The sequence below is a fragment of the Salmo salar genome, chromosome 05, assembly GCF_965601325.2.
Source record: "Salmo salar chromosome 05, fSalSal1, whole genome shotgun sequence".
NCBI classification, from domain to species: domain Eukaryota; kingdom Metazoa; phylum Chordata; class Actinopteri; order Salmoniformes; family Salmonidae; genus Salmo; species Salmo salar.
Window position 1 is genome coordinate 5,360,167 of NC_138295.1, and position 16,640 is coordinate 5,376,806.

At 47.6% G+C, this 16,640-nt stretch overlaps 1 protein-coding gene and 1 non-coding gene across 2 annotated transcripts in view; both read left to right on the plus strand.

The window, feature by feature from the left end:
• LOC106604127 (catenin (cadherin-associated protein), alpha 1) overlaps positions 1 to 16,640 on the plus strand; it is a 246,912-nt gene that overhangs the window by 78,413 nt on the left and 151,859 nt on the right. The window lies entirely within an intron of this gene.
• On the plus strand, positions 6,334 to 6,408 carry trnaa-cgc (transfer RNA alanine (anticodon CGC)). Its single transcript has one exon. It is a non-coding gene; the product is annotated as a tRNA-Ala (tRNA).

A 16,640-nucleotide genomic window follows, 5' to 3' on the forward strand; every position in this document is an offset into this window, starting at 1 on the left:
CAGCCACAGTAAGGTACTGTCCTCCCACGGGGTCTGGCTCTGCATCCACAGCCACAGTTAGCCACTGTCCTCCCACGGGGTCTGGCTCTGCATCCACAGCCACAGTAAGCCACTGTCCTCCCACGGGGTCTGGCTCTGCATCCACAGCCAGTTTGCCACAGTCTTCCCACGCCTCCTGTTCCTTAGTCCTAGCTAAGCTACTGTCAATAGATCATCCTATGGATTTAATGGACTGCCATTCAGTTGATAAGCTACACTGCACAAAAAATATAAAGGCAACGATGTAAAAGATTTTACTTGTTAGTTTATTTAAGGAAATCAGTCAATTTATAACAATGAATTAGGCCCTAATCATTGGATTTCACATGACTGGGAATACCGATATGCATCTGTTATTAAGGGCGTGGATAAAAAGTCAGTATCTGGTGTGACCGCTTCATGCAGCGCGGCATCTCCTTCACACAGAGTTGGTTGTGGCCTGTGGAATGTTGTCCTACTCTTCAATGGTTGTGTGAAGTTGCTGGGTTATAGGCGCGATCTGGAACATGCTGTTGTGTACTCCGATCCAGAGCATCCCAAACATGCTCAATGACATGTCTGAGTATGCAAGCAATGGAAGAACTGGGACATTTTCAGCTTCTGGGAATTTTGGACAGATCCTTGGGACATGGGGCCCTGCATTATCATGAAACATGATGTGATGGTGGCAGATGAATGGTACGACGATGGGTCTCACGATCTCGTCACGGTATCTCTGTGCATTCAAATTGCTTCAAATTGCTATCGATAAAATGCAATTGTGTTCGTTGTCTGTAGTTTATACCTGCCCATACCATAGTTTCTAGGATTTTTATTTCAGTTCATGAAACATGGGCCAAACACTACATGTTGTGTTTATTTTTGTTCAGTATTCATAGCAACAGTGAGAAATATAGATGAAGGCTGAATAATGAAGCAACTAGAGCCCTCCTGTAACCCACCCCAGTGCTGGCCTCCTGTAACCCACCCCAGTGCTGGCCTCCTGTAACCCACCCCAGTGCTGGCCTCCTGTAACCCACCCCAGTGCTGGGCCTCCTGTAACCCACCCCAGTGCTGGCCTCCTGTAACCCACCCCAGTGCTGGCCTCCTGTAACCCACCCCAGTGCTGGTTACTTGGCCTCCTGTAACCCACCCCAGTGCTGGCCTCCTGTAACCCACCCCAGTGCTGGTTACTTGGCCTCCTGTAACCCACCCCAGTGCTGGCCTCCTGTAACCCACCTCAGTGCTGGTTACTTGGCCTCCTGTAACCCACCCCAGTGCTGGCCTCCTGTAACCCACCTCAGTGCTGGCCTCCTGTAACCCACCCCAGTGCTGGTTACTTGGCACCCTGTAACCCACCCCAGTGCTGGTTACTACTGTCACTGGGCCTCCTGTAACCCACCCCAGTGCTGGTTACTTGGCCTCCTGTAACCCACCCCAGTGCTGGTTACTTGGCCTCCTGTAACCCACCTCAGTGCTGGTTACTTGGCACCCTGTAACCCACCCCAGTGCTGGTTACTACTGTCACTGGGCCTCCTGTAACCCACCTCAGTGCTGGTTACTTGGCACCCTGTAACCCACCCCAGTGCTGGTTACTACTGTCACTGGGCCTCCTGTAACCCACCCCAGTGCTGGTGCATATTAAAACAGAAATATACCGTATGATGGATAAAGTAGGTAGATGATTGTACCTGAAGAATGAAGACTTAGGTCAATGGGCTCCATAGATATTACCTTTCATGAGGCTTGAATGATTGAATCAATGTGAGCTGTGCGACGTGTGATGGCTACGGATTACTTTTGAAGTGGTGCTCCTGAACGGTCCTTGTGTGTGTAATGGCAGCAGGGACCGGCCTTAGCCCCACGCTAGTGAAGCCTATCGCTTAGTGACCATCTCTCACCAGGGAGGTTCCCCTCTTCGTATCCGTCTTCCAGCCTTTCATTTCATCTCCTTCTCCCTGTTCATCTTACATTACTATTCCTGTGGGGGGGCGTTTGGACTCTGGGGGGGGGGGGGGCGCGCCGTTTGGACTCTGGGGGGGGCGCCGTTTGGACTCTGGGGGGGCGCCGTTTGGAGTCAGGGAAAGGGATGAGGCGCCGTTTGGAGTCTGGGGGGGGCGCCGTTTGGAGTCTGGGGGGGATGGGGCGCCGTTTGGGACATAAATGCTAATCTGATTGGACAGCGGCAATAACCTGTTCTGTGGTGTTGCTCAGATTAGTATTTATTGTACTTGTATCCAGAATGAATATTTGATGCCGAACCATATGTCACCTAAAAGTGTCTTGTCTACATTCCTTCTCTCTACAGACATGTCCTTTTCCTGTCTAGCTATGGCCCAGTCTCCCTACGTCACTGTCTTGCTTTGGCAGCAACTCAGGCCTCTGCCACATTATTTCAGGGCCATAGTCATCCAATTCAATGCAACATGCTCCTTTTTCAAAACAACTTTCCCCTTCACTGGTCCTTTCCTCCGCCTCTGTCTGTCTGAGGAACACAGATCTTTAGAACTCTGAGGCTGTCACTATGGCGATGGAGACCAGCTCTGACAGGGGATTGGCTGCTCAGCTGGTCTGATAGAGAGAGGAAGCCGACAAGGACGAGCGGGGACATGTGTCCACCTTGCGCCCCCCGGTACCATGGCAACGAACTTGATTGTGGAAAAGATTGTGCAGAGGGGAAGAGAGAGAGGGCTAGCCTGCTAGGAGAGACAGACAGACAAGCTGCTATTACAGCATGGGGCTTGAGTTAGTCATCGCTGGCTGGCTTGATGGACTTCTATCAACTATTTATTTCTCTCTCTCCCTCTTTCCCTCTGTCCCTCGTGTCCCTCCCTCGCTCTTCTCTATCCCTCTAGCTTCCACCCACTCCCTTGTCCTCCCACTACCCTTCATACCCTCTGTCCCTCTTTCTACCCCACTCTTTCATCCCTCTTCCATCTCATCTGACTGATTTTCAGTTTAGGACGTGTGTCCAGGTAACCAGAATAAAACTGCTCTTTTTTGAAAGTCTGTAGCTCCCTCTAGCTTCCACCCACTCCCTTGTCCTCCCTCTAGCTTCCGCCCACTCCCTTGTCCTCCCTCTAGCTTCCGCCCACTCCCTTGTCCTCCCTCTAGCTTCCGCCCACTCCCTTGTCCTCCCTCTAGCTTCCGCCCACTCCCTTGTCCTCCCTCTAGCTTCCGCCCACTCCCTTGTCCTCCCACTCGCTTCCGCCCACTCCCTTGTCCTCCCTCTAGCTTCCGCCCACTCCCTTGTCCTCCCTCTAGCTTCCGCCCACTCCCTTGTCCTCCCACTAGCTTCCGCCCACTCCCTTGTCCTCCCACTAGCTTCCGCCCACTCCCTTGTCCTCCCTCTAGCTTCCGCCCACTCCCTTGTCCTCCCTCTAGCTTCCGCCCACTCCCTTGTCCTCCCTCTAGCTTCCGCCCACTCCCTTGTCCTCCCTCTAGCTTCCGCCCACTCCCTTGTCCTCCCTCTAGCTTCCGCCCACTCCCTTGTCCTCCCTCTAGCTTCCGCCCACTCCCTTGTCCTCCCTCTCGCTTCCGCCCACTCCCTTGTCCTCCCTCTAGCTTCCGCCCACTCCCTTGTCCTCCCTCTAGCTTCCGCCCACTCCCTTGTCCTCCCTCTAGCTTCCGCCCACTCCCTTGTCCTCCCTCTAGCTTCCGCCCACTCCCTTGTCCTCCCTCTAGCTTCCGCCCACTCCCTTGTCCTCCCTCTAGCTTCCGCCCACTCCCTTGTCCTCGCTCTAGCTTCCGCCCACTCCCTTGTCCTCTCACTAGCTTCCGCCCACTCCCTTGTCCTCCCTCTAGCTTCCGCCCACTCCCTTGTCCTCCCTTTAGCTTCCGCCCACTCCCTTGTCCTCCCTCTAGCTTCCGCCCACTCCCTTGTCCTCCCTCTAGCTTCCGCCCACTCCCTTGTCCTCCCTCTAGCTTCCGCCCACTCCCTTGTCCTCCCTCTAGCTTCCGCCCACTCCCTTGTCCTCCCTCTAGCTTCCGCCCACTCCCTTGTCCTCCCTCTAGCTTCCGCCCACTCCCTTGTCCTCCCTCTAGCTTCCGCCCACTCCCTTGTCCTCCCTCTAGCTTCCGCCCACTCCCTTGTCCTCCCTCTAGCTTCCGCCCACTCCCTTGTCCTCCCTCTAGCTTCTGCCCACTCCCTTGTCCTCCCTCTAGCTTCTGCCCACTCCCTTGTCCTCCCTCTAGCTTCCGCCCACTCCCTTGTCCTCCCTCTAGCTTCCGCCCACTCCCTTGTCCTCCCTCTAGCTTCCGCCCACTCCCTTGTCCTCTCTCTAGCTTCCGCCCACTCCCTTGTCCTCCCTCTAGCTTCCGCCCACTCCCTTGTCCTCCCTCTAGCTTCCGCCCACTCCCTTGTCCTCCCTCTAGCTTTCGCCCACTCCCTTGTCCTCCCTCTAGCTTCCGCCCACTCCCTTGTCCTCCCTCTAGCTTCCGCCCACTCCCTTGTCCTCTCTCTAGCTTCCGCCCACTCCCTTGTCCTCGCTCTAGCTTCCGCCCACTCCCTTGTCCTCCCTCTAGCTTCCGCCCACTCCCTTGTCCTCCCTCTAGCTTCCGCCCACTCCCTTGTCCTCGCTCTAGCTTCCGCCCACTCCCTTGTCCTCTCACTAGCTTCCGCCCACTCCCTTGTCCTCCCACTAGCTTCCGCCCACTCCCTTGTCCTCCCTCTAGCTTCCGCCCACTCCCTTGTCCTCCCTCTAGCTTCCGCCCACTCCCTTGTCCTCCCTCTAGCTTCCGCCCACTCCCTTGTCCTCCCTCTAGCTTCCGCCCACTCCCTTGTCCTCCCTCTAGCTTCCGCCCACTCCCTTGTCCTCCCTCTAGCTTCCGCCCACTCCCTTGTCCTCCCTCTAGCTTCCGCCCACTCCCTTGTCCTCCCTCTAGCTTCCGCCCACTCCCTTGTCCTCCCTCTAGCTTCCGCCCACTCCCTTGTCCTCGCTCTAGCTTCCGCCCACTCCCTTGTCCTCGCTCTAGCTTCCGCCCACTCCCTTGTCCTCCCTCTAGCTTCCGCCCACTCCCTTGTCCTCCCTCTAGCTTCCGCCCACTCCCTTGTCCTCCCTCTAGCTTCCGCCCACTCCCTTGTCCTCCCTCTAGCTTCCGCCCACTCCCTTGTCCTCCCTCTAGCTTCCGCCCACTCCCTTGTCCTCGCTCTAGCTTCCGCCCACTCCCTTGTCCTCGCTCTAGCTTCCGCCCACTCCCTTGTCCTCCCTCTAGCTTCCGCCCACTCCCTTGTCCTCCCTCTAGCTTCCGCCCACTCCCTTGTCCTCCCTCTAGCTTCCGCCCACTCCCTTGTCCTCTCACTACCCTATCATACCCTCTTCACTCTTTCATCCCTCTCATCTCATCTGACTGATTTTCAGTTTAGGACGTGTGTCCAGTTAACCAGAATAAAACTGTTCTTTTTTGAAAGTCTGTAGCTCTCTATATTCTCATTCTGTGTGGCTGTGGGTGGCTGCATCCCATTCTGTGTGGCTGTGGGTGGCTGCATCCCATTCTGTGTGGCTGTGCTGTGTTGATATATGTACAGTACCAGTCAAGTTTGGATAAACCTACTCATTCAAGGGTTAGGTTGTGGAATAATAGTGAAGACATCAATAGTATGAAATAACACGTGGAATCACGTAGTAAACAAATCCCAAATTCTTCTGTTATGATGGAGGTGTAGATTTTAAATCCAAAGTCGAGAGGTCTGGAGGGCTGTAGCTGAAACACTACAAATGCAGAGATGGTGAAATATCTGAATTTAAAAAAAAATCTTCGTTACTCTGTTTATTTTGCCTGTGGAAGCCTTGGCATACGTCAGCGAGTGACGGGTTAATCCCGGGGGTAATGCAAAACCAAATGTGATCTAGTTTTAATCTCATCTAAATGCGTAATTAAATCAAATTTATAGCACACGCAATGTGTCATGGGAAAGATTTTTTCATCCCGACGCTTTGTCTATTTCACGGCCACCATTATAAACCAGGGAGCTGTCACTAACAGGCTGTCAGACTTCCTTCCACCAGACCTGCTCCTTGATCTCTCCCTGTTGAACTCTAGCCTTATTGATTGGCTGAGCTGGCAGGTAGATTAAATATGGTTTCCACCTTGCCGTGGTAATTATACCGGCTAAGAAATGTTCAGCTCATCGTATCGTGTGTGTGTGTGAGTGAAAGCTTTGCATTGAATTACACACACACGTTTGTTTATATTAGTAAGCGTGTACATTTGAACTCGGTTCACCTTTTTGGCATCAGTATTTCACGGTGCTGTGTAACATGGTGCTCATCTCTCTGTGCTGTGAAATGGCCCTATGCTGTAGCCCATTTAACCTTCCCTGTGGCTCAGTTGGTAGAGCATGGTGTTCGCAACGCCAGGGTTGTGGGTTCGTTTCCCACGGGGGACCAGTACGGAAGAAATGTATGCATTCACTACTGTAAGTCGCTCTGGATAAGAGCTTCTGCTAAATGACTAAAATGTAAATGTTATTTTATCCAGGTGAGTCAATTAACAATGTTCTTATTGACCGTGACGGCCTAGTATGGTGTGATGCACAAAGCAGTGGACTGCCTTCCAAATGGCACCGTGTTTATTGACCAGAATCCCGTTGGGCTCTGGCACAATAGAGAAAAGGGTAGCTTAGACTCTCCCTGTGTCGTCACGTGCTGGTTGGTTCCCTCAGTCAGTAATGTGCTGAATTATCATCTCACAGCCCCACTGAGCCCCACAGCCAAGCAGGCTCTGTGTGTGTGTGTGTGTGTGTGTGTGTGTGTGTGTGTGTGTGTGTGTGTGTGTGTGTGTGTGACACACTCAACCTGGTGCAGATGTGAGGAGCGAGACAGCTTTCCAATTCAGTCCTGCTTACCCTCCTCAAACTTATAGCCCTATTTGGTGAATGAAATATAATTATATTTGGGTAAATTAGAATCCAACAACGTGCATTGGATCCCAGAGGATAGCACTTTAAAAGCATGAATTAAAACACTGAGTGGTCCTTGGTGAATCATGTGGCATTAACCATCCTCTATAACGGTGGCTAGGTCTCTGGACTGTAGTAGGGAATAGGGTGTCATTTAGAACACACGTTAGTCTATCCTCTATAGCAGTGGCCTTCCAGCATTAGGGTACATCCTGCACGTGTCATTTCGTTCTATGGGCACAAGAACTGTTCCAAGCTAAGGGGGAATCAGACTAGTGTAGAGTGGGACAGAGAAGAGATCTGTTTTTCTTCTGTAGGTGTCTGGAGATGCAAGGTCTCCTTGGGTTTAAAGAGATATACTGTTACTTCTCTCTCTATTCCCTCTGTACTGCACTACTTTTGACCAGGGCCCTTTAGGGCTCTCTTTCAGCCTCCCTCATGGCTCACTATTCCCTATGTAGTGCACTATTTTGGGCTAGACAATCTGGACCCTCTCTTCCTAAAATGATCTGCCGCTATTGTTGCGCAACCCCTATTTACTAGCCTGTTCAACCTCTCTTTCGTATCGTCTGAGATTCCCAAAGATTGGAAAGCTGCCGCGGTCATCCCCTCTTCGAAGGGGGAGACACTCTAGACCCAAACTGCTACAGACCTATATCCATCCTGCCCTGCCTTTTCTGAAGTATTTGAAAGCGAAGTGAACAAACGGATCACCGATCATTTCGAATCCCACCGTACCTTCTCCGCTATGCAATCTGGTTTCCGAGCTGGTCACAGGTGCACCTCAGTCACGCTCAAGGTCCTAAATGATATCATAACCGCCATCGATAAAAGACAGTACTGTGCAGCCGTCTTCATCGACCTGGCCAAGGCTTTCGACTCTGTCAATCACCACATTCTTGTCGGCAGACTCAACAGCCTTGGTTTCTCTAATGACTGCCTCGCCTGGTTCACCAACTACTTCTCTGATAGAGTTTAGTGAGTGAAATCGGAGGGCCTGTTGTCCGGACCTCTGGCAGTCTCTATGGGTGTGCCACAGGGTTCAATTCTCGGGCCGACTCTTTTCTCTGTATACATCAATGATGTCGCTCTTGCTGCTGGTGATTCTCTGATCCACCTCTACGCAGACGACACCATTCTGTATACTTTTGGCCATTTGGACACTGTTTCCAAACGAGCTTCAACGCCATACAACTCTCCTTCCGTGGCCTCCAACTGCTCTTAAATGCTCGTAAAACTAAATGCATGCTATTCAACCGATCACTGCCCGCACCCGCCCGACTAGCATCACTACTCTGGACGGTTCTGACTTGGAATATATATGTGGACATCTATAAATACCTAGGTGTCTGGCTAGACTGTAAACTCTCCTTCCAGACTCACATTAAGCATCACCAATCCAAAGTTAAATCGGCTTCCTATTTCACAACAAAGCCTCCTTCGCTCATGCTGCCAAACATACCCTCGTAAAACTGACTATCCTGCCGATCCTTGACTTCGGCGATGTAATTTACAAAATAGCCTCCAACACTCTACTCAGCAAATTGGATGCAGTCTATCACGTAGCACGCACTCCAGTAGGTATATTTCACTGGTCATCCCCAAAGCCAATTCCTCCTTTGGCTGCCTTTCCTTCCAGTTCCCTGCTGCCAATGACTGGAATGAATTGCAAAAATCACTGTAGCTGGAGACTCATATCTCCCTCACTAGCTTTAAGCACCAGCTGTCAGAGCAGCTCTCTCAGATCACTGCACCTGTACATAGACAGTTCCAACCTACCTCATCCCCATATTTGTTTTTGTTTTTCTGCTCTTTTGCACACCAGTATTTCTACTTGCACATCATCTGCACATCTATCACTCTATCACTCCAGTGTAAATTGCTAATTTGTAATTACTTCGCCACTATGGCCTATTTTTTTTGCCTTACCTCCTTACTTCGTTTGCACACACTGTATACATATTTTTCTATTGTGTTATTGACTCTACGTTTGTTTATTCCATGTGTAACTCTGTTTTTGTCGCACTGCTTTGCTTTATCTTGGCCAGGTCGTAGTTGTAAATGAGAACTTGTTCTCAACTGGCCGACCTGGTTAAATTAAGGTGAAATACAACAAAAGAAATACATCCTGGTGTTACTGTCCTGGGGCTTACTATTACGGCCTCTTGAACTCATATTTTTTTACTGTAATTTTTTTCCCCACTAATCCTAATGAACTCGGCAGGCAGACTGGCCCTGATCACGTCTTACAGGGATAACTTGGGTTTTTGACAATGAAGCCCTTTTTATACAGTGCCTTCAGAATGTAGTCACAATTCTAACATTTTGTGTTAAAAAAAAAAAAAATACTATCCTGATTAGTTAAGTATTCAACCCCCTGAGTAAATATGTGTTTGAATCCCCTTCGGCAGTGACGACAGCTGTGAGTCTTTCTGGGCAAGTCTCTAAGAGCTTAGCACAGCTGGATTGTACAATATTTTGACGTTCTTCTTGATTATCTAGATAGCCATTGTCATGTCTTGCCGTAGATTTTAAAGCTGCTGTATGTACGTTTTTTTTTGGGGGGGGGGGGGGGTGACCTGACCAAATTCACATAGAAATGTTTGTTATAGATCCGTCATTCTTATTGAAAGTAAGTTTAAGAAGCAGATCTGTTCTGTGCACTGAATCTATGGTTCCCATCAATTTTTTTCCGTGTGTGCATCTTTTACTTTTAGGTTTTGTACACCAGCTTCAAACATGTTTAAGCAAAATAACACAACATTAGCCGTGTAGAAAATGCAGGAAATTCGCTTCGACAAAAAAACATTTTCCTTCAGCTCCATGGCAGGATGTGTGGAATTGCAGGAGATTAACTTTGAAACTGCAGAAAGTTTTGTCTACTACCAAGATGCGTACCTATTGTTTGGTCTGTGAAAAGTTCTTCGCCACTCAACCCTTATGGTGGGTCGCGACTCAAGGCACCTCAATTGGTGGGTTTGGGAAACCCTTGTCGTGTGTGTGTGTGGAACCCCTGGTCTAGTGTGTGCTAGAAGCATCAGCAGTGTATTTTCTTGTAATGATGTTTGTTTGCTATCGCGTGGCTGTGTTCCTGGCCACCGTGTGAACCCCTTCCAAGCCTCTATTTCCCCCACTGAAATAATGGAATAGATCCTAACATTCTCTCCTTCCCATCCAGAGCAGCCCCATCACTGTGTGTTATCTAGGCTGATATCAGACAATCCAGAAAGATGGAATGAGGAGGGGTGGATAGAAGGAGAGATGGCATGAAGAGGGGGGTGGATGAAAAGGGGGGGGGTCGATGAAAAGAGGGGGGGTGGATGAAAAGAGGGGGGGTGGATGAAAAGAGGGGGGGTGGATGAAAAGAGGGGGGGTGGATGGATGGAAGGAGAGATGGAATGGAGGGGGAGGATGGAAAAATATGGAATGAGGATGGACGGAGAGGATGGATGGAGAGATGGAATGAAGAAAGGGTGGATGGATGGAAGGAGAGATGGAATGAAGAGGGTGGATGGAAGGAGAGCTGGAGAGGGTGGATGGAAGGAGCAGAGTTAGAGGGGTAGGACAGTGAAAGAAATAAAGGACAGGTTATACAGCAACCTTTGGAAAATCCTTTGCGTTGTCCGTAACAGCAGACTCCTACATTATCTCAGTGAAAACAAGGTACTGAGCAAATGTCAAATTGGCTTTTTACCAAATAACTGTACAACAGACCACGTATTCACCCTGCACACCCTAATTGACAAAAAAAAACAAAAAAAACAAAGGCAGTCTTCTCATGCTTTGTTGATGTCAAAAAAGCCTTCAACTCAATTTGGCGAGAGTCTGCTATACAAACTGATGGGAAGTAGTGTTGGGGGGGGGGGGGGAGAAACATTTGACATTATTATAAAATCCATGTAGACAAACAAGTGTGCAGTTAAAATTGGCAAAAACCCCCACATTTCTTCCCACAGGGCCGTGGGTTGAGACAGGGATGCATGTCAAGTCCCACCCTCTTCAAAATATATATCAACGAATTGGCGAGGGCACTAGAACAGTCTGCAGCACCCAGCCTCACCCTACTAGAATCTGAGGTCAAATGTCTACTGTTTGCTGATGATCTGGTGTGTCTGTCCCCAACCAAGGAGGGCCTACAGCAGCACCTAGATATTCTGCACAGATTCTGCCAGACCTGGGCCCTGACAGTAAATCTCAGTAAGACAAAAATAATGGTGTTCCGAAACAGGTCCAGTTGCCAGGTCCACGAATACAAATTCCATCTAGACACTATTGCCCTGGAGCACACAAACTATACATACCTCGGCCTAAACATCAGCGCTACAGGTAACTTCCACAAAGCTGTGAACGATCTCAGAAACAAGGCAAGAAGGGCCTTCTATGCCATCAAAAGGAACATAAAATTCGACATACCAATTAGGATCTGGCTAAAGATACTTGAATCAGTTATAGAACCCATTGCCCTTTATGGTTGTGAGGTCTGGGGTCCGCTCATCAACCAAGAATTCACAAAATGGGACAAACACCAAATTGAGACTCTGCATGCAGAGTACTGCAAAAATATCCTCAGTGTAAAACACCAAATAATGCAGAGCAGAATAAGGCCGATACCCGGTAATTATCAAAATCCAGAAAAGAGCCGTTCAGTTCAATAACCACCTAAAAGGAAGCGATTCCCAAACCTTCCATAACAAAGCCATCACCTACAGAGAGATGAACCTGGAGAAGAGCCCTTAGCAAGCTTGTCCTGGGGCTCAGTTCACAAACACAAGCAGACCTTACAGAGCCACAGGACAGCAACACAATTAGACCCAACTAAATCATGAGAAAACAAAAAGATAATTACTTTACACATTGGAAAGAATTTACCAAAAAAACTGAGCAAACTAGAATTCTATATGGCCCTAAACAGAAACTTAAGAAAGCTTTGACTATGTACAGACTCAGTGAGGATAGCCTTGCTATTGAGAACGGCAGACCTGGCTCTCAAGAGACAACAGGCTATGTGCACACTGCCCACAAAATGAGGTGGAAACTGAGCTGCACTTCCTAACCTCCTGCCAAATGTATGACCGTATTAGTCACATTTCCCTCAGATTACACACAGACCCACAAAGAATTCAAAGACAAATCCAATTTTGACAAACTCCCGTATCTACTGGGTGAAATACCAGTGTGCCATCGCAGCAGCAAGATTTGTGATCTGTTGCCAGAAGAAAAGGGCAACCAGTGAAGGAGAAACACCATTGTAAATACAACCCATATTTATTCTTATTTATTTTCCCTTTTGTACTTTAACTATTTGCACAACATTGCAACACTGTATATAGCCATGACATTTTAAAATGTATTTCTTTTGGAACTTTTGAGTATCATGATTACTGTAGTTCAAAAAAATATATAATCATATTTCACTTGCTTTGGTAATGTAGACATGTTTCCCATGCCAATAAAGACCCATAAATTGAATAGATAATCAATGACTGAACCTGAGTGGCTAGAATGATAGAAGGATGAGAGCTAGTGAGTTTTCTTCCACCATCTTTCCTGGTGTCTGTACCCTTGGTGGAAAATAGGCTTTGTGTTCCAAATGGGTCCTTATTCCCTATATTGTGCACTACTTTTGACCAAGGCCCATAGAGCAGAGTGGTCCATTCAGGCCAACTTCACTGTAAATTGGAGTGATGCCATGTTTCATGAGCTTTATCACCACCACCATGCTGGATCAATGAGTCAGTCAGGTCTTCGATTAAAGACATCCTCTAGCGATTTTTGAACTTTTACTGTTTAAAAGCGATTGGCCAAGTATAAATTCAGCAAAGTACACACACTAAAGGGTAAAACCTTTTTTTTTTTTTTTTTTTTGTGTATAATATATATTTTACTAGTAACTTTGGAATAGGGCATTCAAGGACTTGGTGTGATGGAAATGTGAGGTCATCGGCCTCTCCTTTTTGCTTTAGGAACAATAGAGAGCAATGGACAAGAAACGAGGAAAGCCCCCACCCACTTGTGCGACGTCATGACATACCTGCACCACCTATTGAGCTGTGCCTTTTTTTTGTTGTTCAGTAAATCAGGTGTTAAATGAGGTGAAAAGGAGACTGGAGTGCCACAAACTCTGTCTGAAACAACCTTTTTGACTTTCTACTGATCCTAAAATAACGCTGGAGTTGAAGGCTGGATACCAAGAGGATTTACTCATTTTAGATTGTACAGAGTACAGACCCTACTGATCCGAAGTTCAGCTGATGTGACTCATTATATAGTCTCGAGTGAAAGGCAATGTCCTTACAATACTTTGTTTTGAGCCATCTTCCTCACAATAATACTAAGGTGAATTTGTCTCCCCCCCCCAAAAAAAAAACAATTGCTTGGAAAGATGGACAAGTCATTGATCCTTATGTGTGATACAGACCCAAACCCTTTTAGGCCAAAACCCTGCAACGTTCTAGCCTCCTATTCCTTTAGATCATAACCCCTGCTGCGAGGTGAGTGACAAAAGTAAGATGGCCAACTCTTTTGAACCCTGTTTGTCCTATTCCTTCAGACTCTAATGGCCAGGCAGTCCACTAGCCCTGTATTCCTGCCATTTAAAAGAAGGTTTTTCTCTCTGCGTTTCCTGTTCATGTCTACCCAAACCCCCAGTATTTAATCCCAGACCTCTGCTTCTAGGCTGTTCCTTTAGACGTCGTTGTTCTCCCTCCTCTACGGGGTGTCAGCAGGCTAAGTGTTAGTGGCTGTTAGGTCTGGCTCTATGCTTCTGTGGTCGGTTGATACGCTGCGAGGGATCCTGGCTGGAGAGAGACAAACAGCCAGCACCTCCCAGACACAAGCTATATCCCAAATAGCAGCCTATTCCCTATATAGTGCACTTTTTTGTTGTTGACCTGATTTCACAAGGGCCCTGGTCAAAAGTAGTGCACTATAAAGGGAGTTGGGTGCCATTTGGGACACAGACATGAGCTTATATAAAGAGATGGCAGATGTGTATAAGGTAGTAACATGGCTATATACAGGGAGTCCCAGTACCGAGTCGATGTGCAGCGGTACGAGGTTATTGAGTTAGCCCAGATCTATATGTACATATCTAAGTGACCTGGCAACAGAATAGATGTGTGGGATTATGTAGTGTTGGGATGTTGTAGGTATGTGTGAGTGTTTTGGTTAGAGTCCAGTGTGTGCAAAGTCGATGCAAGAGAGTTAGTGCAAAAAAGGGTCAATGCAGATAGTCCGGGTAGCCATTTGATTAACAAATCAGAAGTCTTGTTTAGCAGTCTTATGGCTTAGGGGTAGAAGCTGTTCAGGGTCCTGTTGGTTCCAGACTTTGTTCACTGGTAGTCTATGGATTGGGTGGCCTTCCTCTGACACTACCTGGTGTAGAAGTCCTGGATGGCAGGGAGCCCCGGTGATGTACTGGGCTCTATTCACCACTACCTGGTGTATAGGTCCTGGATGGCAGGGAGCCCCGGTGATGTACTGGGCTCTACTCACCACTGTCTAGCGCCTTGCAGTCAGGGGCCTTGCAGTTGTCGTACCAAGCGCTGATGCAGCCAGTAAAGATGCCCTCAATGGTGCAGCTGTAGAACTTTTTGAGGATCTGAGGGGGACGAGCCGCTGACGTGCCCCCCACAACTGTGTGGGTGTGTGTGGCCCATGTTTAATTACTTAGTAATGTGGATACTGCTCAGTCCTACCACTGTGGTGTCGTCAGCAAAGTTGATGGTGTTTGGAGTCGTGTGAGGCCACGCAGTCGTGGGTGAACAGGGAGTACAGGAGGGGACTAAGCACACATCCCTGAGGGGCTAACCAGCATGTCGGATGTTGTGCCTAACCTCACCAACTGGGGGCGGCCTGTCAGGAAGTCCAGGATCCAGTTGCAGAGGGAGGTGTTCAGTCCCAGGCTTGATCTTAGTGATGAGCTAATTCTATATTTTATCTTTATTTAACTAGGCAAGTCAGTTAATAAAAAATCTTATTTACAATGACGGCCTACCACCGGCCAAACCCAAACCCGGATGATGCTGGGCAAATTGTGTGTGCTGCCCTATGGGACTCCCAATCACGGCTGGTCGTGATACAGCTTGGAATCGAACCAGGGTCTGTAGTGACGCCTTTTAGCACTGAGATGCACTGCCTTAGACCGCTGCGCCACTCAGGAGTTTAGAGGGGACAATGGTGTTGAATGCTGAGCTGTAGTCAATGAATTCTTACATAGGAATTCAAAGGACCTGCTGTGAGAATGCATTAGTTCTCATCCACCTCACATTTCTCCATTTTTATTTAGTTATATGCTGTTCTTTTTGAAAAATACATTTTGTCCGACTATTTTCCAACTGGGTGCATGACCTTCAAACAACCACTCACAAAGACCCCATCGTCACCCACAGAGCCATTTTCTCCCTGTCAATTGGCAGAAAGCAGAGTTTTAACCTCTTGGGGCTAGGTGGGACGCTAGCGTGCCACCTGTGGTGCACTCCATCAACAGCAGGTGCATTTCAAGAGCGGCAAATTTGAATCCAAATAAATGTCAAAATTCAAATTTTTCAAAAATACAACTATGTTACACCATTTGAAAGATAAACATCTCCTTAATCTAACCACGTTTTACGATTTCAAAAAGGTTTTACGGCGAAAGCATAAATTTAGAGTATGTTAGGACAGTACATTTACAAGAGTTGTGTGTAATGTTTTGTCAAGTCAAAGACAGGGTCACCAAAACCATAAAACCAGCTAAAATGATACACTAACCTTTTACAATCTCCATCAGATGACACTCCTAGGACATTATGTTAGACAATGCATGCATTTTTAGTTCTATCAAGTTCATATTTATATACAAAAACAGCGTTTTACTATGGCATTGATGTTGAGGAAATCGTTTCCCTCCAATAACCGGCAGTCAAGTCAGCGTCAGAAATTAAATAATTAAAATTAGAAAACATTGTTAAAATATTATATTGTCATTTAAAGAATTATAGATTTACATCTTTTGAACGCAATCAACTTGCCAGATTTAAAAATAACCTTACTGGGAAATCACACTTTGCAATAATCTGAGCACTGTGCCCAGAAAAATACGCGTTGCGATACAGACTAGACGTCATGTTGGGGAGATCTAAAATCGAAAATACTATGTAAATAATCCATTACCTTTGATTCTCTTCATCAGATGTCACTTCCAGGTATCACAGGTCCATAACGAATGTAGTTTTGTTCAAAAAAGCTCATCATTTATGTCCAAAAATCTCCGTCTCGTTAGCACATGATGTAAGCCAGCCGGACTTCTCGTCATGAACGAGGGGAAAAAATATATTTCCGTTCGTTCAAACATGTCAAACGTTGTATAGCATAAATCATTAGGGCCTTTTTTAACCAGAACATGAATAATATTCAAGGTGGACGAATGCATAGCCTTTTATAACGTATTGGAACGAGGGTACCCAACATGAAGTAGCGCGCCAGGTGTCTAATGGGACATCACCGTTCCATGGCTCTTGTTCGGTCAGATCTCCCTCCAGAAGACTCAAAACACTTTGTAAAGGCTGGTGACATCTAGTGGAAGCAATAGGAAGTGCCAAAATATTCCTAAACCCCTGTGTCTTTCAATGGGATAGCTTTAAAGTCAATACAACACATCAGGTATCCACTTCCTGTCAGAAAATGTCTCAGGGTTTTGCCTGCCAAATGAGTTCTGTTATACTCACAGACACCATTCAAA